Below are 24,165 nucleotides of genomic sequence, written 5' to 3'. Positions count from 1 at the left end.
GACGTGGTGCCACTGTTTAAGAAGGGTGGTAAAGACATCCCAGGGAACTATAGACCGGTCAGCCTGACCTCGGCGGTGGGCAAGATTCTGGAGGGAATCCTGAGCGACAGGATGTGCAGGTATTTGGAAAGGCAAAGACTGACTTGGGATAGACAGCATGGCTTTGTGCGTGGGAAATCATGTCTCACAAACTTGACTGAGATTTTTGAACAAGTAACAAAGAAGATTGATGAGGGCAGAGCAGCAGATGTGATCTATACGGACTTCAGAAAGGCGTTCGACAAAGTTCCCCATTGGAGACTCATTAGCAAGGTTAGGTCTCATGGAATACAGGGAGAACGAGCCATTTGGATACAGCACTGGCTCAAAGGTAGAAGACAGAGGGTGGTGGTGGTGGATTGATTTTCAGACTGGAGGCCTTAGACCAGTGGAGTGCCACAAGGATCGGTGCTGAGTCCTCTACTTTTTCTCATTTACATAAATGATTTGGATGCGAGCATAAGAAGTGCAGTTAGTACGTTTGCATATGACACCAAAATTGGAGGTGTAGTGAACAGCGAAGAGGGTTACCTCAGATTACAACAAGATCTGGACCAGATGGGCCAATGGGCTGAGAAGTGGCAGATGGAGTTTTAATTCAGATAAATGTGAGGTTATGCATTTTGGGAAAGCAAATCTTAACAGGACTTATACACTTAATGGTAAGGTCCTAGGGAGTGTTGCTGAACAAAGCGACCTTGGAGTGCAGATTCATGGCTCTTTGAAAGTGGAGTCGCAGGTAGATAGGATAGTGAAGAAGGCGTTTTGTATGCTTTCTTTTATTGGTCAGAGTATTGAGCACAGGAGTTGGAAGATCATGTTACAGCTGTACAGGACATTGGTTAGGCCACTGTTGGAATATTGCATGCAATTCTGGTCTTCTTCCTATTGGAAAGATGTTGTGAATCTTGAAAGTGTACAGAACAGATTTCCAAGGATGTTGCCAGGATTGGAGGATTTGAGCTATAGAGAGAGGCTGAAGAGGCTCGGGCTGTTTTCCCTGGAGCATCGGAGGCTGAGGGGTTTAAAAAATTATGAGGGGCATGGATGGGATAAATAAGCAAAGTCTTTTCGCTGGGGTCGGGGAGTCGAGGACTAGAGGGCATAGGTTTATGTTGAGAAGGGAAAAATATAAAAGAGACTTAAGGGACAACTTTTTCACGCAGAGGGTGTGGAGCTGCCAGAGGATGTGGTAGAGGCTGGTACAATTGCAACATTTAAGAGGCATTTGGATTGGCATATGAATAGGAAGGGTGTGGAGCGATATGGGCCAGGTGCTGACAGGTGGGACTAGATTGTGTTGGGATATCTGGTCGGGTTGGACCGATGGGTCTGTTTCCATGCTGTACATCTCTATGACTCTATGACTCGATAACTACAGTCCCTATGCTCCATCCAGAGTTGGGTCATCAAATCCTCAGGTCTCTCTGAATGTCTGAGGTAGCTCACAGCACAACCTCCAGCAAACCATCTCCAGCAGCTCCACGAACCTTTCAATAACCGGAGTCAGTCAGAAACCCCTCAGCTACAAGTTAGATGCCTGGCCCTTCACAATTATACTCCAGGATTTTCCTCGTGTTACTGACCGCTCAATCAACTGAGAGAGACAAACAGAGGCGTTCCACGGGCAGGCGCATACCAAGTTTCAACCACATGAGTCAAAGCCCCTGGAACACCCCTGTCCATGGAGCACCACATGGGACATATCGGGAAGTGAACAATAGCCGGACACACACCATTTCATTGTTTCTGAGATTCACATTGCCTGCACTCGATGCACGAGGGAGTCAAAACCCTACGCCAGGGAAAGATACTGAAAAGAAAACAAATAATTTATTAATTGATAATTTGCCAAAAATAAGAATAAGGAGATGGGGTAATTGGAATAACAGGATAAAGGAGACAATAGTGGGTCCAATCCCAAGGAAGCAAACATTGAATAGAGACATTGCCAAGTCCACTAGAATGGCCCATTGCCTCAAATTCTGAACCTGCTTCACAGAACCTGCCCAGACACCATAACCTGGGGTAAGGTAATGGCTAAGATGGAGAGCTGTGCAGGCCATGCTAGTGGACTACTCCATAAGCTGGACTATCTGCACAACAGGGGGAACATTGCAAACCTTTGCCAGGATATTGCAACCCTCTACCACCACCCTCTGTCTCCGACCTTTGAGCCAGTTTTGTATTCAAATGGCTCTTTCTCCATGTATTTCATATGAACCAACCTTGTTAAACAGATGACCATGTACAATGTTGTTCAACACCTTACTGATGTACATATCGACAATGTACACCTCTCTACCTCAATTAATCTTCTTAGTTGCTTCTTCAAAAAGATCTCAGTCAAGTCTGTGATAAAGAATATTGCTTGCACAAAGCCATATTGACTATCCCAAATCAGTTGTTACATTTCCAAATGCGTGAAAATCCTATGCCTCAAACTCCCTTCCAACACCTTACCCACCATTGACGTCAGGCTCACTAACTTTTCCTTATCACCCTTCTTAAATCCTTTAAGTTATGACACCACGTTAGCCAATCGCCAGTCTTCCAGCACTTTACCTGTGGCTATTGATGAAAGCAAGGGGCCCAGCAATCACTTCCCTAGCTTCTCATAGAGGTTTAGCATACATCTAATAAAAGCCAGGACATTTTCCTTCCTTTGCATATTTTAAGACCTCCAGCAGCTCCTCTGTAATACAGACACTTTCCAAGATGTCACTACCTACTTCCCAAGTTCTCGAGCTTCCATATCCTCCTGCACAGTAAATACTGATATAAAATATTCGTTCAGTACCTCCCCTCTCTCCACAGTTACTCTTTTGTCTTTGATGTATTCGTAGAATTCCTTTGGATTCTCCTTAACTCCATTTGCCAAAGTCTATCACATGTCCCCTTTTTTGCTCCCAACTTCCCTCTTAAGTATACCCTTGTTGGCTTCAGAATTTTCTATTGATTCACTTTAAATCAGGAATTAAGAGGCTAATGATGACCATTCCGATTGTCAGAAAACTCCATCTGGTTCACTGACACCCTTTTCAGAAACAAACTGTCATTCTTACCTGGTCGAGCCTACATGTGACTCCAGACACACAGCAATGTGGTTGACTGTTAACTGCCCTCTGAGCAATTAGGGATGAGGAATAGATACTTGCCTAGCCAGCGACAGCTGCATACCGTGAATGAATTAAGAAACAAATCCTCAATTCCTGCTGTCTATACCTGACATATCACAGCGCCAGAGACCTGGGTTCAATTCCCGTGTCAGGCGACTGACTGTGTGGAGTTTGCACATTCTCCCCATGTCTGCGTGGGTTTCCTCCGGGTGCTCCGGTTTCCTCCCACAGTCCAAAGATGTGCAGGTTAGGTGAATTGACCATGCTAAATTGCCCGTAGTGTTAGGTGAAGGGGTAAATATAGGGGTATGGATGGGTTGCGCTTCAGTGGGTCGGTGTGGACTTGTTGGGCCGAAGGGCCTGTTTCCACAGTGTAAGTAATCTAATCTATTATCCTTCCCTCGCATCCATGCACAGAACCTCAATTTTTCCAATCCTCCAGCATTCATTACATGTACCAGCCTTACCCTTTACCCCAAGAGGGACATAATTTATCTATACTCTTGACGCCTCATTTTTGAAGGCTTCCCAGTTCTCAACTGACCCCCTTCATTGCGAATATCTGTCCCAATCGACTTTGGAAAAACTTTGATTAATATAATCAAAATTGGCTTTTCAACAATTTAGAACTTTTAAGTTTTAGAACTAGTTCATCCTTTTCCATCTCTATTTTAAAACTAATAGAACTATAATGACTTGCCATAAAGTGCTCCCCCACTGATAGCTTAACCATCCCCTCCCTACTACCTAATTTCCAAAGGGTAATGTGACGTTTAGCTCCTTCTCTGTGATGGAGAGCATTGGTCAAGCAGTTGCAGCGTTGTAACTGAGATTGGGGTCAACACAGTCTTCGACTCATTGGGTTGAATCGAACAATAATTTGTCTCAGTGTCATTTTCATTGAGTGTGACAGAGGGATTGTCTTCATGAGGCTGAGCTAGTTTCCTGGTGCTATCTTCGAGGAGAAGGTCCTGAAAAAGGGCTTCTGCCCGAAACGTCAATTCTCCTGTTCCTGGGATGCTGCCTGACCTGCTGCGCTTTTCCAGCAACACATTTTCAGCTCCTGGTGCTATCTTATCAAACTCACCTCATTAACTACCCACCCCACACCATGGTGTCCCTCTCATTCAATGCCAGCCCGATTCTCCCACCCATCATGGCTGGAGGTACACACCATCGCCCAGATGCCTCCGATACTCCAGGACCCCTGGCACTGGTGCCATCTTTAAAAGGCCAATGGGCACATGGTTGAGCTTTCTCATGTTGGAACTGCCCTGCACATTTTACCCTGAGGATCGCAGATATGGGGCAATTAGACCACAGTTTATCGAAAGGGACACGACTTCCTGGTGGATGCGCTAGTACAGAGGGAGACCATTCTCTTCCCAGAGGGGCACACAACACCAGACAAACTGAGCATGGTCTGAGCTCCCCACCCATCACAGTGCAGTATCTGAGGTCTGAAGAAATGTCCAGCAATGCAGGACAAACATCAATAATCTTCCTCACTCTGTCAGGATAAGGGTCACTGTATTCTCTCTGCTCCCTCACACTCACTATATATCTGTTACAGCACTGACCCCCGAACAAGGCTCATGGTCCACTACTCTCACTGCTGCATGCAGCACCTTCCCTCTCTCTCTCTCTCTCTCTCTCTCTTTCCCCTACACTATATCTTCTTCACTAATAGCGCCTCATGTATACAACACTGTACCCTGATTCCCTCTGGACATGTCACCATTTCCCTCCCCTCACCTACACAGGCACTAACAGCAGGGTCACCCACTCCCACCCTCACTCAGAAACATCTTGGAATAGGACAGAAAGGGTCTAGCCGTGTGGAGGAGTGTCAGATATCTGTGTTTCTGTATTTGACTCTGTGGGTATCTATACATGTGTGCAGGTCTGACAGTCTCTTTGGTGTTTAAAATGACACAATCTGTCCCTCAGCTGTCCTCCACACCCTACTGCAATGACAGTGGCAGAAAGTGATAACCTTCGAGGATTCAATCTGGGAGGGACAGAGGGCAGCATCTCACAGCTCCATCCACACTGACAGCACCATCAACACACACACTCCCCCCCCAACACACACACACACACCCAACACACACACATACTCCCCCTCAACACACGCACACATACACAAACACACACACACACAAACGCCCCCCCAACCCACACACACATACACACACACCCACGCACACACATACACACACACCCTAAAAAAACACACACACATACACACACACACACCCACACACACATACACACACACCCACACACACATACACACACACACATACACACACACACTCCCCCCAACAGACACATACACACACATACACAGACATACACACATACACACACACCCACACACACACAGACACACACCCACCCACACACACACACTCCCCCAACACACACCCACGCACACACCCACGCACTCTCCCTCAACACACACACACGCAGACACACACACACACACCATACACACGCACACACACACACACACACACACACAGACTTCACACACACACACACACACACACAGACAATGCTGATAAATGGAGGGTGGCAAATACACTTGGGTGTGTCAGAATGGAAATGCTCACCTCTGAGTGAACCATTTTGTCAGGAGATCAGATGAATTTATTTCTCATTCTGTGACTTGCAATGCTTAAAACTTTAGAGAGAAAGTATTTAAAAATCCAAAAAAAGGCCCAGTAGTGGTGGTAATGATGCAGGAACAACATCGTGAAGTATCAGACAAAACTGCTCTGTGCTTCCAAAGTTATTATTTGAAAGATTAAACGGCCGTGCAATTTGAGAGATTCACAGTAAAGGATTTGTTATCTTCTGAGAGTAAAAAACTCTGCCACTGATGCAGTGGCGTGGAGAGTCCAGCAGACGGAGGTATTGCATGAATCTAATCATAAAACTCAGAAGCTCCAACTGCTGCCTCACAGCGCCAGGCACCCAGGCTCGATTCCACGCTCGGGTGACTGTCTGTGTGGAGTTTGTACCTTCTCACGTGTCTGCGTGAGTTTCTACCGGGTGCTCCAGTTTCCACCCACAGTCCAACGATGTGGATATTAAGAGAATTGGTCATGCTAAATTGCCCATAGTGCCCAGGGACGTGTCGGTAAGGGGCGTTAATGTGGGGTAAACGTAGGATAGTCGGGAAATGGGTCTGGGTGGGTTACTCTTCGAAGGGTCAGTGTGGATGCGCTGGGCCAAATGGCCTGTTTCCACACTGTAGCGATTCTATGAACTCTATGAACAACAGGGACAGACAGAGAGAAGAGGAGGAGAGAGACTTTGATTCCAATTTCAATCTATTTACTTCAAAAACAACATTGCACAGCGATGCAGACAGAGGTACACACAAACTGTGATACTGACACTAACACACATAACACATGCCCATAGAGATACGCATGTAGATATGGATATTTACACACAAACATATGAACATAATCCCACATTCAGGACCACGCTTTCTTTTAATACAGAGATATATACGTTTTTACTAAAAATGATATCAATGCTCAGTCGGAGAAGGCAGGAGAATGGGATTCAGAAATACTTTAGCCATGATCAAATGTCATGGCAGAAAAGATGGGCTGAATGGCCTAATTCTGCTCCAGGGTTCATTGCTCATATAATCTTTCCTGGAATTGTCTTTCCAGGCTGAATATGGTAAGTATTTCATTTAGGAGAGTTAATGGGAATGTGGACAGGCCTGAGGGGCTGAATGGTCGGTATATGTTCCTAACTGTCAACTCCTTGTATATCAAAAGTGTGGTGATTGGTTTGAGGGGAATACAGTTTGAGAATAAGGGCATTCCCATTTCTGCCTGAGACAGGGACACTCGTTTCCCTTTTGGGCTGTGTGATCTGTGGTGTTCCCATGCCGAAGTAGCAGAAAAGACAGGGTTACTGAAAGCACTCAAGGTTCAGTTCCATAGATCTTTTATGAACAAGATAATCCATGTTTATTGGGAACAGACAGGAAGGGGATGTTTAGTTACAATCACATCAACAATGCACATTCTGAATGGTGCAGTAGGCGTGAGGGGCTGAATGACCAGTTGTTACTCCTAACCCAAGTGTTGTTCACTCAAGCACTCAGTAATGTTATAGAGATAAAGGAAGATCCCATTCAGCCAGTCAACATCGTTATAATGAGACAGGAGCAGACCATTCTGCCCTCTAAGGATTCGCATGAATAGATTGAAGTCATTCAATTGCTAAGTACATTACTCAGTGTAGGATGAGGCCATCCAACCTTTCTAGCCTGCTTCCCAGTGACAGGGGAAACCCGGTTAACTATCAGGGAATAAACATTTGGGATACATGCTTATTTTCAGGTTGTAAAGTTGTAACTTGGAGGAGTGCCTCAGGGATCAGTGTGAGATTATCAACTACTTACAATCTATACCAATGATTTGGATGAGGGGATCGATTGGAGTGGAGATCTATTAGCTCATTTACCAAGATGGTCATTTAACTAGACATGGAGACTCTGCAATGGGATACAGGTGGGGGAAATTAGTGAGCAAAACTTTGGCAGAAAACAGTATAATGTGTTTTAAGGAATGTCAGTGTTGTGTTGAACAGATAAAATAACAGTTACCTACTTAAAAGAAGAAACATTGATGAACTCATTGGTACAGAGGGATTTGTGTGACCCGGTGCATGAGCCACATAAATCTAGTCAGCAGATTCAGCAAGTAATTGGGAAAAAGTATCGAATAATGCTGTTTTATGCAAAAGCTATCGGGTAAAATCATCGGGATGTTTTACTTCATCTGTACATGACAATGCTGAGACTACATCGGGTGTATTGTGTATAGTAATGTACCCCTAAATTGAAAGAAAAAACATGCAATTGTTTTAGAAGCTTTCACAGATGTTTCACTTTACTCTTTGTTAGAATGAAGGCCAGATGGAATCATAGTGTGATACAGTCCGGAAACAGACCCTTCAGTCCAGCTTATCTGCACTGAACAGATATTCCAAAATGATGTAGTACCATTTGGCAACATTAGACCCATAACCATCTAAACCTTCTTATTCATAGACCGTCCATTGCCTCTTAAATGTTGTAATTGTAGCAGCCTCCACCACTTTCACTGTCGTTTCACTGTCGTTTCATTCCATCCACGCACTACTTTTTGAGTAAAAAAGTTAGCCTTCAGGTATCTTTTTAAACTTTCCCCTCTCACATTACATCACTAGCCTCTGGTATGGACTCCTCTCGCCTTGGAAAATAAGCTTGACTCTTCCTCGCATCCATGCCCCTCATGGCCTCTACAAGATCAGAACAATTCATGCATGAGAATGAGAGACGTTCATATTGAATCACACAAGCCCGTGAGGAGAGTTCTTTTGGGCGTAGCTAATGGATGAGAGAATAAAACAAAGCATTCAGTTTTAGAAGACAACATATTCATTTTAATACAGGTATTATGACGACATGAATTTATTGTACAAAAAATATGCAGACACATATAAACATACCTTCAAATTATAAATTAAAAATCATTCCAAAATGGAGCAGATAACAGGGATGGAGTCATGCAATCAAGGGAATGTTCAACCAGACCTGACATAATCCAGGTTGGTGTTTGGTCACATTATTGCATGTTTCCAATCAGAGAAGGACAAAACGTAACCTGTGGTAGAAGCAAATGGCCATTGTTCCATCTCTACATGGACTTCTCTACAGCAAAATATGCAAGCTGAAAACCAATCAGCCATCTTCAGCACTCTTTGAGGGTTCCTGTTGAGGATTCATTGGAATCTCTCTACTGCCTGTAGCAAAGGGATTTCAGCCAAAACCTCAGTGCTAGCAGCTTCTGTGAGGCAGAATAACTTCAGAGGCAGAATGACAATGGAACATTTTCAATTTTGCTTTTGTCATGAAATCAACTGTTATTTGGTCAAAGCTATTCTGAACTATTATTCTGTAGAGTTTCATTTTTTCTATTTGCCTTCGGAAGTGTGGGTGGGTGGACGTGTGTGCGTGCACGCGCGTCTGCATTTTTGCATGCATGTTTCTGTGTCTCAGGTTAGTAAAAAATAAATGTTGGTGTACATATTGTTAATGTCCAAACTGTATATCATTTATGTATCCATCGTAATTCGAGTAACTTGCCTTGGGTTTTAGATTAGTTATTTTCACAAATTTAAGAAACCTGTCTAACTAGTTCCTAACATTGAACCTGACCCAGTCTGAGACAGATATCATGTACCAAACCACACACTTAGTTATACTGATAATTTGTCTTGACCTCTGGAGGCGTGGGACTTGAAGAAGAAACAATGACTGTCTAATTTCAGTAAGAACAGGGATAAGGACAGAGAAGACCGTTCAGTCTCTGAATACAATCAAACATGATTTGGTGTGGATTGGAAAACGTTTTTGGGAAAAAGAGTGGGTGTTACTGTGAAACAGTCCCCTCCTCTCTCTTTACAGAAGTTGCCCCGGCTCCATTTATTCATGTTGTGACCTAGATTCACAGTAAATAATGCCCCCATACTATACCCAGATATTGCTCACAAAATCCTCGAGTCGCTCTGACTGTGACAATTCTTCATAGGACTTCTCGGAAAATAACAATGATGAAACTTCTAATGGAAGAACATAAAAAGCAGGATAGGTCATTCAGCTCCTACAGAGTGCCTTTCCATTCAATAAGATTATGACTGGCCTGCTCTAGGCCCTAATTCCTGGAGTGCCTGACATCCATCCCTGTCTTCCAACTATCTCAATGATCTAAGTCCCCTTCTCCAGAATAGAGATGTCCCGATAGTAACTCTGCTCTGTGAGAAGGAAACATGCCGCACACATACACCACGACTTATTGACATCAACAAAATATATAAACACCAGGTAAGAGTGACTGGCCCTGATAACAAGGCAGCATTTGACTGATGATGGATCAAAGAACCTGAAGAAAATGGAACTTGATGGAGATTAAGAGGAATCTCCCCACTGGTTGGAGTGATTCAGCACAAAAAAGATGACTGTGGTTCTTGGACATCCACCACCTCAGTCCCGGGACATCTCTGCGGAAGATCCACAGGACAAGCATCTTCAGTTGCTTCTCAATATCTCTCTCCCCCAACATAAGCTCAGCAGTGGGGAAGGTCAATGAAGACCATGAGATGTTCAGAACAATGTGTCCTCCCTCAGCACATGTAGCAGTCTGTGTTCGTGTGCAGCAAGACCCGGGCATCATTCAGGCTTGTGATGTTAGAGTGTCGGTCACATTCATGGAACAGTCCTGCTGGACACTGTGCATTACCACAGTAAACGGAAGAGCTCATTCAGCACCTCAAGCTCACTTCAGAGGAATGTGAGAAGGTCATTCAACCCATTAACACTATTGGATAAGAATAGAGATAGCCCATTCATTCCCTCCTGCCTATTACACAGGAAGAGAAGCAGCTCAGTTAAACACATCAAGCTGTTAAACAGGAACCAGGAGTTGCCCAATCAGGCCCTTGAGCTTCTCCCATGCTGCCATTCAGCCCATCAATCCGCCTGTACAGAAATAGGAGCATGTTATCGACGCCCCAACATGACAAAGCAATGAGGCAGAGACTGCACGGATAGCCTGTTCCTTGTCATTCCTCCTAGTTCCATTGCTAATGGTACACAACTGATACATTAATGTGGTTTTTTGATGGTGAAGAGGGAAGACAAATGTTTCATGTGAAATCTCAAGGAGGCATCTTCCATCTCCGAGCAGGTAGACTGGTGTTCTCTATGGAGGGCAGAAGCTAGTGGGAATGGCTAACTCTTTCAGAAGTAATGCAATGTAGCTGCTGATAGGTTTGTGAACAATGTGATATTCAGTGCAAGGTCACACACCAACTGCTCATTGAGGCAGTGAGAGTTCATTCAGAGTCTCTCTCTCAACCAACACGGGAGCTCCACAGAGCTACATTAACTACCAAGAAGCACGTGTCATGGGGAACATGCAATTTCTCATGCCACCAATGTCTTTCAATGGAAATAATGTGTGTTCATCCATGATCTTCAAGTTTCAGTGTAGTGAACTCTTATTCTCTCACCGTGCCACAAATTAAACATCCATTTCCTTCACACTCTCCTCATGGTACCATCATCCCCATGATTATTCTGATAAAACTTCTTTGCACTGTCTCTGTGACAGGGAGATAATTGATTTATAAAGGAAAGAAAGTATGTCCATAACAGCCCAAATACTGCCTCAGCAACACTCCACAACTGCAGGAAGGTGTTTTTACTCCGACACATGATTCATTTTGTAATGGACACTGGCATTTCATTTCCTGTCCTGGTTAATGGATGCCCTGCATGAATTCTGTTCGTGACTTGTGACCAAGGACATTCCGGTCCTTTTTGACAAAAGCACTTCCCATCCTCTCACCTCCTTACAAGTACAACATGAAAAAGACTGTATGTGTTGTTCACATTCAAATCACTTCTTTGTATTACAAATAGCGGTGTTCCAAGCACTGATACATGGGATACCCAATCAGTCATGGCCTTCTGTCTATAGGAGGACCCTAGTCTGTGTGTTCACCCCTTCATCCAATTCTCAATCCATGTAGGATATCTCCTCCTTACCCAAGGACTGTAACTTTATTCACTCACGTGTATGCAACCGTGTCAACCTTCTTCTGAAAATTCAAATATACCGTTCCCACTAGTTCTCACTCCTCAATGTCACAACCAACATCCTCTATAAACTCCAGTACGTTTTTCAAAGATACTTTTCCTGTCCTGAATCTAGGTTGACTCTGCTCAAATATGTGATGTTCTCCAATGATCTATTCATGAGTAATTACAACAATTTCTCACAGTTTCCTCACAACTGACATGATGTCATACCCCAGTTGGTTTTCTGTATTCACTCTCCGTCCTGTTGTAAATATGTGTGGTCATAATAGCTGCTTTCCAGTCTGCAGGATCCATTACAGAACAGAAAGAGCTTTAACCACCCTCATATAATTAAGGAAAAGGCATGAGAGAAGAAGGCCATTGACCCATCGTGTCTGAACCAGCTCCAAAAAGAGTTATCCGGCAAACTCAATTCTCCAACCCTATCTCTGTAGCCCTCTAAATTAATCACTCATCTGGTCCAGCAGCTTACCAACCTTCAGCACAATGAGTTTTTTCCAGTACTTCGACTTTACTAATTCTAAATTTCATAACTTCCTCACTTTTGCCATTCACTCTGTTTTTTTAATATTTCCAAAAAGAGTTTCTGTTGCTTCCTCTGTTTGGACAGAACCAATGTATTCACCTGACTGGACAGACATGGCCTCTGTCACCTCATGAATACGTGAGAGGATGGGATTCTGGCAGAATGGATATGTCCCCCATTCCTGCCTGGCAAGGTCCAGAATCAAAATGGTTGATGGGCAATTTTGAGTACAGTCCTCTCCCTGGTGTGAGACTGCACAGCTCATTGTTGAAATAAACTGGCTTCATTCTTTGCACCTGGGAAAGGTATACCATTGGGAAATATTTGTTGAAATCCCAGTAAGGACAGTGCAGTGCCCTGCTTCTCCCTATGCATTCTCTGCAGACCCAGATACACTGTAAAATCTATCCCCATACCTTGCATAGAGTAGGGCCATCAGGCCCTCTGGTATCCCCGGATGAATGCAGCAGCTGACAACACAAATCCAAGGAAACTATCCACAGAACCTGCACTGACTTTCCAATGACAGGAGCAAGTCATGGCACATCCACTCAGTGCTAAAAATGCCTACCTCTCTTCCGTTTCTATTCCTGGCGAATAAACTGTTAGATTTCTGTGCAGTCACTGAAATATGAATAGTTCTGCTCTCCATGGAAATCGTTGACAACATAACTGCACAATTTTCTGTACCTCAGTCACAATAATAGCTATTGATGGTGGAGATGCTGGGGAGGCGATGGTCTAGAGGTGTTTTCTCCAGAGTATAAATTCTGAGATTTCCACAAATATTTCCCAACGGTATACCTTTCCCAGGTAATGACCCAGACCCAGACATCAATCCGGCCACAGCAAATGGTGGAATTTGAATTCAATAAAATATTTGGAATTAACAATCTAATGAAATATTGATGGTTGTCAAAACTAAGAACATCTGGCTCACTAGTGCCCTTCAGCGAAGGAAACTTGTTATTGTCACTTGTCTGGCCTACATGTGATTCCAGACCGTCAGCAGTGCTAGTCTCTCAAATGTCTTTTTAAATGACCAAGCCAGACAGTCAGGTTTAACACTACAAGGTCTCAAAGAAGTGAAACCAGTCAGACCTGAGCACTGCCAGTCTACAGCACATCGAAATGCAACGGTTCAGAGAGGCAGTTCCCCAGCTCCTTGTCAAAAACAACTCGGAAAGACAATTAAATGCTGGTCCAGCCAACAACACCCATGTCCCATTAATGAAGAAAAGAAGATGACTACACTTAGATGGGATAGAACTCACTTGAAACCAGGATTTGGATATATACCTACAAGAGCATGATATCCAGGAATATGGGAAAAGGTCAAAAACCAATGAAAATGATCTCACAATTTATTTCCTACCAGCTGATTATCCGCAGTTTCTTTGTTTATATATTCTATGTCTCTATTTCTCCATATATTCAACTTAATCCACCAACACACATTACACTATTTCCCAGCTGCTTTCACATATGATGCATGGTCAGTGGATTCAAAATGCTAACTCTGTTTTAGTCTTGACAGAGGTTGCCAAACCTACTCCATTTCCCCAGCACTCTGTTTCCTTTTGGTTCAGAACCCCAGCATCTTTCTTTGTTTGATTTACACTTTATTTGTGTTATTTTATGGGAAATTTTCCCAAAGAGTTCACACAATCATCTGCAGAGCATTGCACCCAGACCCACCTCATACACCATTCCTGCATTTCCCTTGGCTAACCCGCCCACTACCCTGTCCCTGCGTCTCCCATAGCTAACAAAACTAGCTGAAAATAACGGATTATTTAGCATAGTCCATCTACTGAACCTGTGTGCAATGCGGGAAGTAACTGAACCTGACAGGGCTGTATAAGAACATGAGAGGTAAGAGCAGAGTGAACAGTCAGCAGCTGTTCCTCTTCGTCAAAGGGTTAAAAACAAGGGGGAACACGTTTAAAATGAAAGACAAGACATTATGAGAGAAATTGTGATATCATGTGGTAGCAGCCATGAATGCTCTGATGTATTTTGAAGCAGCAGTCAATGGGACTTGTTGAATGTTCCATCGAACTGTGCTCAGTAAGTGGTGAGATTACAAAGCAGCAGCATCAAATGGAATATCAGCATTTACTCAGCCTAGGACAGGCCAGCCATCTCTGAAAACATCCAGGATAATTCACATGCTCAGTGCAAGAATCCTCCAACGACAGCACCAACATTATTCCAGCTGTTTGACGCCATTATTTTAAGGACACCAGTAACATAGAAACCAATATTATATAAACTTCTCGTGTAAGTTGTTATTTTCTGAAGAATAATAAATACCTTCTTATATATTCGCATTGACAGAGAGTCTGTTTTCCTGCGAGCTGTTCATCACAGCATGTCGGCTTGTGTAACACTCCATCCACTATCAGCAATATTTACTCCCAGTTAAACCAACACATGCTGGTACTCCATCCCAACAGCCACTTGGATGGACCAACACCGACTGGACTGGAACGTCTCAAGGGCAATTAATGCTGGTCTAGCTCCATTAAAATCCCAAATGAACCAAAAAGAAAAATCGATTTTCTAATAATTATTAAACAATAAGGCCATTTGTTGATCTGATGAGTTTGTCGTTGTCATTGAAATTGTGTGATCTATTTCTGTGAAACCATTTCGTGCATATATTGGAAGAACAATAAAGCTCAGGTCATAGATACAAGGTAACGCAGCATTTAAACGCAAAATGCCAGGGAATAGTAGGGTATAGATCTTCAGGTAACTGGGAATAATGTAATTTGGTGTTTTCTGTCTGATGTAGTTGCATTGGGCTGAAGGGCCAGTTTGTATGCTGTATGACTCTGTCACTTTAATTGTTGGAAACAGAGAATGTGGTCTCACTATTTCCATAGCTTGCGAGCATCAGGTAGTGAGGAATACAATCTCCAAGGGCACACAGGATTTGAAGCTATATCATTCTCCCTTCACTATCAAATTGTTAAAAAACCCACTTCTCTCTTTCTAACATTCCTGTTAGTGTTCCTGCACTGCAAGAAACCCAGGGGTCTATCACCATATTCTGAATAGAAATTAAACACAGGCAACAGAATGCTGGCCTTGCCAATGAAACACAACTCACAAGAACAACTGACAGGGATCTGCAGTATTAAAGTTATCCATTCGACCCAATCTGATTTCTAAAGCAGTTTCAAGCGAGACTTTCCCTTTGTCTTATGCTCCTGACTTCTCGACAACATCATGAACCTTTCCTGAGTGTTTTTCCAGTGCTGTTTAAAAGTCACGTATACAAAGCTGTGTGCAATAATCTGAAAGGAAAAGTCTTCATGGTCATGAGAACTGTATCTTTTTTTTCAGTGTCTAAAGACAACAGAAATCTAGTAGCTAGCATCAAGAGTAAGGAATCAAAACATCTTCATCATGTGATAAGATCGTGGATGATCTGATTGTGACCTCAATCACACATTCCTCCTTTGCCCTTATAACGTTAGTGCGTCATTCTTAGTCAAGAATCTGCCTGCCTCTGCCTTAGGAATAATCAATGTCTTATCCTCCATCGCCATCTGGGAAGAGAATTGCACAAAGACACAACACTTTGAGAGGATGACACCAAATCGCCAACTTCTTAACATTTTTCAGTTTTACCATCCATCCACTCATGGTAATCTCTCACACAAGCTGAAATATTGTTTTAGAATTCAATTTGAAAAGACTACTTGGAATATTCTGGTGTTAAACATTTGTTCGCCTAAACCCCAGCAGATCCAGGGCTAGTCATTTCAAGATTTCCTCCTGAAATAAACGCTCCTCACGAAAGACAGATGAGTGAATCTTCGTTGGATTGCATTTCATATCATTGTGGCCACCGTTCTCTCGATGTTGTTACACCACTACATTGTAAATCTGTAGAAAATCGTACCAACTTTTAAATGTGTTCTGTTTCAGAAAGTTTCAACATTTATCTTACCTCCCTAAAAATTTGATGTACATGTAAAGTTTTTATTTTGTAATCCAAATGCCTGGTTCCTCTGTCCTAAAGCCAATCTCTCCACTGAAATGATACACTACGTTTCCATTCAACCCACCAATATCTTTTAGCACGGACACATTTTTCCTACTATGTTCCATACACCAATATTTGGCTGTTCACTTGACCCACCTTAATCTCCTTATAGACTCATGTCCTCTTTCTATATTCCTTCTCGAACAGTTTCAACAGTTTGCATTCTTCCATAATATAGACAGAATATTTGGGCAAAGAAATACACTGTGGTCATATTGCAAACTAATTGACAATGAAATATTATTACTCCATGACTAACCTATAAATTTGAGACAATACTAAAGTGTTTTGCAGACGCATCACTCAGTTCCATTACTTAAAACAGAGTCAGATGGTGTGGAATGTGTGTGGGTAGAATTGTGGGACATAAAGGTGAAAAACCGTAGTTGGAGTTATGAACAGGTCTACAAATCGTAGTAAGGAGCTGGGGCGCAAGATAGAACTGGAGATAGAAACGATATGTAGGAAAGGCAAAGTTACAGTGAGTGGGGGGATGTCAATTATGCAGATGGTCTGGGAAAATCAGCGGTAGTGGTTTGCAAGGAAAGAAATTTGTGGAATGTGTACAAGATGTTTTTTGGAGCAGCTTATGGTGCAGACAACGAGGGAACGGGCAATACCGGATTTAGAGTTTTGCAGTGAGGCAGAATTGATAAGGAAGCTTAAGGTGAAGGAACCCTTCGGAGGCAGTGATTATAATATTATTGACCTACTCTTCAATTTGAGAGGGAGAAAGTAGAATCGGAGTTAATATTACAGTTGAATAAAGGCACTTTCATAGACACAAGGGAGGAGCTGGGTAGCGTTGACTGGGAGAGGAGCCTAGCAGGAAAGACAGTGGAACAATAATGGCGGGATTTTCTCGGAGCAACTTAGGAGTCACGGCAGAGATTTATCCCGAGGAAAAAGATGCATTGTACAGCGAGGATGAGGCAGCCATGGATGACTGGGACAGTCATGGCTAGCGTAAAAGAAAAATAGAAAGCAGATAACATATCAAAGTGGGAAACCAGAAGATTTGGAGGCTTTCAAAGATGAACAGATGGCAACAAAATAAGAAATAAGAACGGAGAAGATTAAATATAAGGTTAAGCTGTCCAGCGATATAAAGGACAACTTTAAGAGTTTCTTTAGACATATAAAGGGCAAAAGAGAAGCAGAAGTGGATATTGGGGCACTGGAAAATGACGCTGGTGAGATAGTCGTGTGGAACAAATAATAGACGAGAATTTGAATAACTATTAAGAGAGTGGAAAAAGAAGTGGTAGATGGAGTACAACTTTGGAAAGTGTGAGGTGATGCACATTAGTAGGAAGAATACAGGCATGGACTACTTTATAAGTGGAGAGAAAAATCAGAAGTCTGAAGTGCAAAGAGAGTTGCAAGTTCCAGTCCAGGATTGTCTCGAGATAAACTTGTAGGTTGAGTCAGCAATTAGGAAGGTGTCGTTTCTGGTGCACAATGTGATTGAGGTGATTCAAATATTATATTCAGCAAAAGAACTGAGTTAGCTCTTTCAAACAATATTTGTTTATTGAACACAATTAATATAGAACAATAAAACGTATTATAACGCAATGATAAACACTACAAATATCTTATGCTTTAACTTCAATTTGCATGATCACAAACCACCCCATTAGAAGTTGACCTGACTCGACTTGGTGATGTCTTCTTGTTCTTCTGATGATCTTGGAGGTGTCTTCTCTTTTCGTGGTTATTCTCGAGTTACTGTACTGTGTGGGGTTTTGTGGTGATTCTTATGCTTCCAAGTCTTCACGCCCTTTTGGGAAGGTAAGGAGGATCTGTCAATGGAATGATCAGGTTCATTTACCCTGATCAATCAGACTCAACCATGGGTTGGCTCAAGGGCAACATTCCATAGTCCCATTCAGGTCCAACTTCAGGTGAGTATGACAGGATCTGGAACTGACAGATTTGTTTGCAAACCATCTGTGGGTAGCTGCAGCCTGTCTGGATTCTGCAGCACGTGCATTAGCACAGAGACTTTAGTCAAGGCTGGGATCCATTTCCCAGTATGCATTAATCATTCTTCGTTTTTGTAACTCCACGGTTAATTTATTATTGCCCATTGTAAGATTATTCTTTCAGGTGGCCCGCCCAGTCAGAAAGGCAAATACAGTGATGGCATTTATTTTGAGAGGACTTGAATATTAAATCAAGGATGGATTTCTGAGGCTTGACAAGACTCTGGTCAGACCACAGTGGAGTAATGTGTACCGTTTTGTGCCCGTAACTAAGGGAGGATGTACCGTCCCTGGAGCGTGTTCAGAGGAGCTTCACAAGAATGGTCCTAGGAATGAAAAGCTTAACATATGAGGTCTGTGGGTCTATACTCGCTGGAGTTTATAAGGATGAAGGGGGATCTAATTGAAGTATACAGAAGACTGGCTGCCTGGTCAGAGTAGATGTTGGGAAGATGCTTCCACTGTTAGGAGAGAAAGGACTCAAGGACATAGCCTGAGAGTCAAGAGAAGATCTTTTAGAACAGAGATAAGGAGAAATGCCTTCAGCCTGAGAGTGGTGAATCGATGGTAGAATGGCAGTGTCATTCCCTAAAGGACATTAGTGAACCAGGTGAGTTTTTCTTGGCAATCGATTCTTAATCACCATCCGTCCCTTAATTCCAGATTTGAAGTCATGCTTCGCCATTTGCTGTGGCAGAAATTGAACCCAGATCACCAGAACATTATCTGGGTTCATCACATAAGAATTCAGTGATAACACCACGAGGCCACAGATTTGCCCAATCCTCCACAGTGTGACTAACCTGTGCAGTATGATATGCCCTATAATTTGCCTTCATGTTATCTTTGACTTCCTTATCAAGATATGAATGATTTTTCTCCAATATGCAATTCCTCTTCGGTCTTTAGTATCCCCTGAATTATTTGGCAAATTACTTCAGATGTCCTGCCTTTGACTGTTCTTTTCTCTCCCAGTCCAAATCCTTCCTTAGCCAGTATAATTATTATTGCCTAACACTAAAACTCTCATGTATGACTCAGTCTTCACTCTTTCAATCTGAATGTGAAATTCCAACATGTTGTGCTTCCTCTTTCCAAGGCAAAGGTCATCCACCAATCCTTCTTTGTTACATAATATCAAATCTAAATTAGCCCATTCTCTGGTTGGTTCCATGACATCCTGCTCTCAGAAATAATCTCTCATGCGCTCCATGAATCTTTATTTGAAGATATCATTATCGAGATGATTAATTGAGTCAATTTGCTGATTGGCCCTTGTTACAAACCCTCACTCTTTTCAACCTCAGAAGTACTTTGGGGGGACAGTGGCTGAGAATTACTTTTCCCAAGAGGTTTCTTCATATGCTTTTTATTTGCACTGAGACAGATTTCAAGTTTGTCTTGGCACAAAACACTTTGAACAGGTCTGAATACCCCCTCACACGAACAGGTGTTCATTTTCTTTTCTCATTTTAACAGTAAAGATCACGAAATTAAGAGGGCTAAAAGTGGTCATAAGATATCTTTAGCAAACAGGGTTGAGGAAAATAGCAAAAACTTTGTTTTCATATATAAGGAGCAAGAGGGTAACTAGAGAACTGTTTGGCCCACACAAGGACCAAGGGAAGGGAAAGTGAAAGCAACAGGGAGTATGGCATTAAATGGAAAGACAAGCAGCAGGATAGCATGTGTCCAGGCGGATTTAAAATTGAGGCAGACTGGGAATGCAGAAAAAAGTAAGGATAACTTAGGACATCACATGACTTCCAATATCTCTTATGATAAGAAAGTTAGCATTAAGGTGCTTTACCTGAATGTGCGTAGCATTCATAACAAAGCAGATGAACTAATGGCACAGATCATAGTGAATGATTATGATGTAGTAGGCATCACAGAGACTTGGTTACAGGGGGGTCAGGACTGGCAGTTAAACCTCCAAGGATTTTCAACTTATCGAAAAGACAGGGAGGTCGGCAGAGGGGGTGGGGTTGCCTTGTTAGTGAAGAACAATATTAAATCTATGGCACTGAATGACATAGAGTCAGATGATGTGGTGTCTGTGTGGATGGAATTGAGGAACCACAAAGGCAAAAAAAACATAATTGGAGTTGTGTACAGACCTCCTAACAGTGGTCAGGAGCAGGCATGCAACATGTACCGGGAAATAGAGAAGGCATGTCAGAAAGGCAAGGTCACGGTGATCATGGGAGACTTCAATATGCAGGTGGACTGGGTAAATAATGTTGCCAGTGGATCCAAAGAGAGGGAATTCATGGAAAGCTTACAGGATGGCTTTTTGGAACAGCTTGTCATGGAGCCCACAAGGGAGCAGGCTATTCTGGACCTAGTGCTTTGCAATGAACCAGACTTTATAAAAGATCTTAAAGTAAGGGAACCCTTAGGAAGCAGCGATCATAATATGGTAGAGTTCAGTCTGCAGTTTGAAAGAGAGAAGGCAAAATCAGATGTAATGGTGTTACAGTTAATTAAAGGTAATTATGAGGGCATGAGAGAGGAACTAACAAAAATAGACTGGAAGCAGAGGCTTGCGGGGAAGACAGTAGAGCAAAAATGGCAGGGGTTTGTGGGTATAATTAAGGACACTGTACAGAGGTTCATCCCCAAGAAAAGAAAGATTATCCAGGGAGGGATTAGACAGCCATGGCTGTCAAAGGAAGTCAGGAAATGTATTAAAGAAAAAGAGAGATCCTATAAAGTGGCCAAGAGCAGTGGGAAATCAGAAGATTGGGAAGGCTACAAAAACAAACAGAGGATAACAAAGAGAGTAATAAGAAAGGAGAGGATCAAATATGAAGGTAGGCTAGCCAGTAATATTAGAAACGATAGTAAAAGTTTATTTCAATACATAAGAAACAAACGACAGACAAAAGTAGACATTGGGCCACTTCAAACTGATGCTGGAAGCCTAGTGATGGGAGATAAGGAAATAGCAGGAGAACTTAACAAGTACTTTCCGTCAGTTTTCACAGTGGAAGACAGGAGTAATATCCCAACAATTAAAGGGAGTCAGGAGGCTGAGTTGAGTATGGTTGTCATTACAAAAGAGATAATGCTAGAAAAGCTAAAAAGTCTTAAAATTGATAAATCTCCTGGCCCCGATGGGATACATCCTAGAGTTCTGAGAGAGGTGGCTGAGGAAATAGCGGAGGCATTGGTTGATATCTTTCAAGAGTCACTGGAGTCACGGAAAGTCCCGGATGATTGTAAGATCGCGGTTGTAACCCGATTGTTCAAGAAAGGATCAAGACAAAAGATGAAAAATTATAGGCCAATTAGCCTAACCTCGGTTGTTGGTAAAATTCTAGAATCCATCATTAAGGATGAGGTTTCTAAATTCTTAGAAGAGCAGAGTCTGATTAGAACAAGTCAACATGGATTTACTAAGGGGAGGTCATGCCTGACAAACCCTGTTGGTATTCTTTGAAGAGGTGACAAGTAGGTTAGACAAGGGAAACCCAGTGGATGTGGTCTATCTAGACTTCCAAAAGGCCTTTGATAAGGTGCCACACGGGAGGCTGCTGAACAAGGTGAGGGCCCATGGTGTTCGAGGTGAGCTACTGGGATGGATTGAGGATTGGCTGTCTGACAAAAGGCAGAGAGTTGGGATAAAAGGTTCTTTTTCAGAATGGCAGCCAGTGACGAGCGGTGTCCCGCAGGGTTCAGTGTTGGGGCCACAGCTGTTCGCATTATATATTAATGATCTGGATGAAGGGACTGGGGGCATTCTAGCGAAGTTTGCCAATGATACGAAGATAGGTGGACAGGCAGGTAGTACTGAGGAAGTGGGGAGGCTGCAGAAGGATCTAGACAGTTTGGGAGAGTGGTCCAGGAAATGGCTGATGGAATTCAACGTGAACAAATGCGAGGTCTTGCACTTTGGCAAAAAGAATAAAAGCACAGACTACTTTCTAAATGGTGAGAAAATTCGTAAAGCCAAAGTACAAAGGGATCTGGGAGTGGTAGTCGAGGATTCTCTAAAGGTCAACATGCAGGTTGAGTCTGTGATTAAGAAAGTGAATGCGATGTTGTCACTTATCTCAAGAGGGTTGGAATATAAAAACACCATTGTGCTACTGAGTCTTTATAAAGCTCTGGTTAGGCCCCATTTGGAGTAGTGTGTCCAGTTTTGGTCCCCACACCTCACGAAGGACATACTGGCACTCGAACTTGTCCAGCAGAGATTCACACGGATGATTCCTGGAATGGTAGGCTTAACATACGAGGAACGGCTGAGGATCTTGGGATTGTATTCATTGGAGTTTAGAAGATTAAGGGGAGACTTAATAGAGACGTACAAGTTAATACATGGCTTGGAAAGGGTGGATGCTAGGAAATTGTTTCCGTTAGGTGAGGAGACTAGGACCCGTGGACACAGCCTTAGAATTAGAGGGGGTAAATTCAGAACAGAAATGCGGAGACATTTCCTCAGCCAGAGAGTGGTGGGCCTGTGGAATTCATTGCCGCAGAGTGCAGTGGAGGCAGGGACGCTAAATGTCTTCAAGGCAGAGATTGATAGATTCTTGATGTCTCGGGGAATTGAGGGCTACGGGGAGAATGTGGGTAAGTGGAGTTGAAGTGCCCAGCAGCCATGATCGAATGGCGGAGTGGACTCGATGGGCCGAATGGCCTTACTTCCACTCCTATGTCTTATGGTCTAAGGACAACGGAAGAAAGTTATGCATGGAGTCAGAGAAAATGGGTGAGTTTTGTAGCGAGTACTTTGCATCTGTATTCACCGAGGAGAGGGACATGATGGATGTTCAGGTTAAGGATAGATCTTTGAGTATTCTGGGTCAAGTCAACATAAAGGGGGAGGAGGTATTGGATATTCTAAAAGGTATTAATGTAGACAAGCCCCCAGGTCTGGGTGGGCTCTACCACATGTTACTAAGGGAATTGAGAGAGGAAATAAGTGGCGCTTTAACATATATCTTTGCAGGATCCTTGAACATTGGTGAGGTCCCGGAGGACTAGAGAATTGCTAATGTTGTCCCCTTGTATAAGAAGGGTAGCGAGCCTGACATCAGCGAGCCTGACATTAGTGGTAGGGAAGCTGCTGAAGAAGATACCGAGGGACCTGAGTAGGGTGTTTTGTTAGGTTCCCCATAGTAGGCTGATCGAGAAGGTGAAGTCGCATGGGTTTCAGGGTGTTCTATCTAGATGGATAGAGAACTGGCTGGGCAACATGAGACAGAGAGTAGTAGCGGAAGGGGATTTCTCAAAATGGTGACCTATGACCAGTGGTATGCAACAGCGATCTGTACTGGGTCCACTGTTCTTTGTGATATATATATCAATGATTTGGAAGAAGGCATCAGTTGCCTGATTAGCAAGTTTGCAGATGACACCAACATTGGTGGAGTAGCAGATAGTGAAGAGGACTGTCAGAGAATACAGCAGAATATATATAGATTGGAAAAATGGGTACAGATATGGCAGATGGAGTTCAATCTGTGCAAATGCGAGGTGATAAATTTTGGAGGATCCAATTCTAGAGCGAACTATGCATTAAACGGAAAATTCCTGGGGAAAATTGATGTACAGAGAGATCTGGGTGTTCAGGTTCATTGTTTCCTGAAGTTGGCAATGCAGGTCAGTAAAGGTGTCAATAAGGCATACGGCATGCTTTCCTTCATTGGATCAGGTGTTGAGTACAAGCGTTGGCAGGTCATGTTACAGTTGCATAGGACTTTGGTTTGGCCGCATTTGGAATACTGCATATAGTTCTG

General features: G+C 43.0%; 1 long non-coding RNA gene across 1 annotated transcript in view; it reads right to left on the bottom strand.

Moving 5' to 3' along the window:
* Positions 1-17,962: 17,962 nt before the first annotated feature.
* The window catches only part of LOC140485773 (uncharacterized), a 120,923-nt gene continuing 114,720 nt past the window's right edge, over positions 17,963-24,165 (bottom strand). The window contains exon 9 of the long non-coding RNA XR_011962437.1: positions 17,963-18,210. This is a non-coding gene — a long non-coding RNA (uncharacterized lncRNA). The remainder of the gene's footprint in view (positions 18,211-24,165) is intronic.

Source organism: Chiloscyllium punctatum, chromosome 14 (genome assembly GCF_047496795.1).
Source record: "Chiloscyllium punctatum isolate Juve2018m chromosome 14, sChiPun1.3, whole genome shotgun sequence".
Taxonomy (NCBI): domain Eukaryota; kingdom Metazoa; phylum Chordata; class Chondrichthyes; order Orectolobiformes; family Hemiscylliidae; genus Chiloscyllium; species Chiloscyllium punctatum.
Note: the sequence above shows the minus strand (reverse complement) of the source record. Positions and strands in the feature narration are given on the sequence as shown.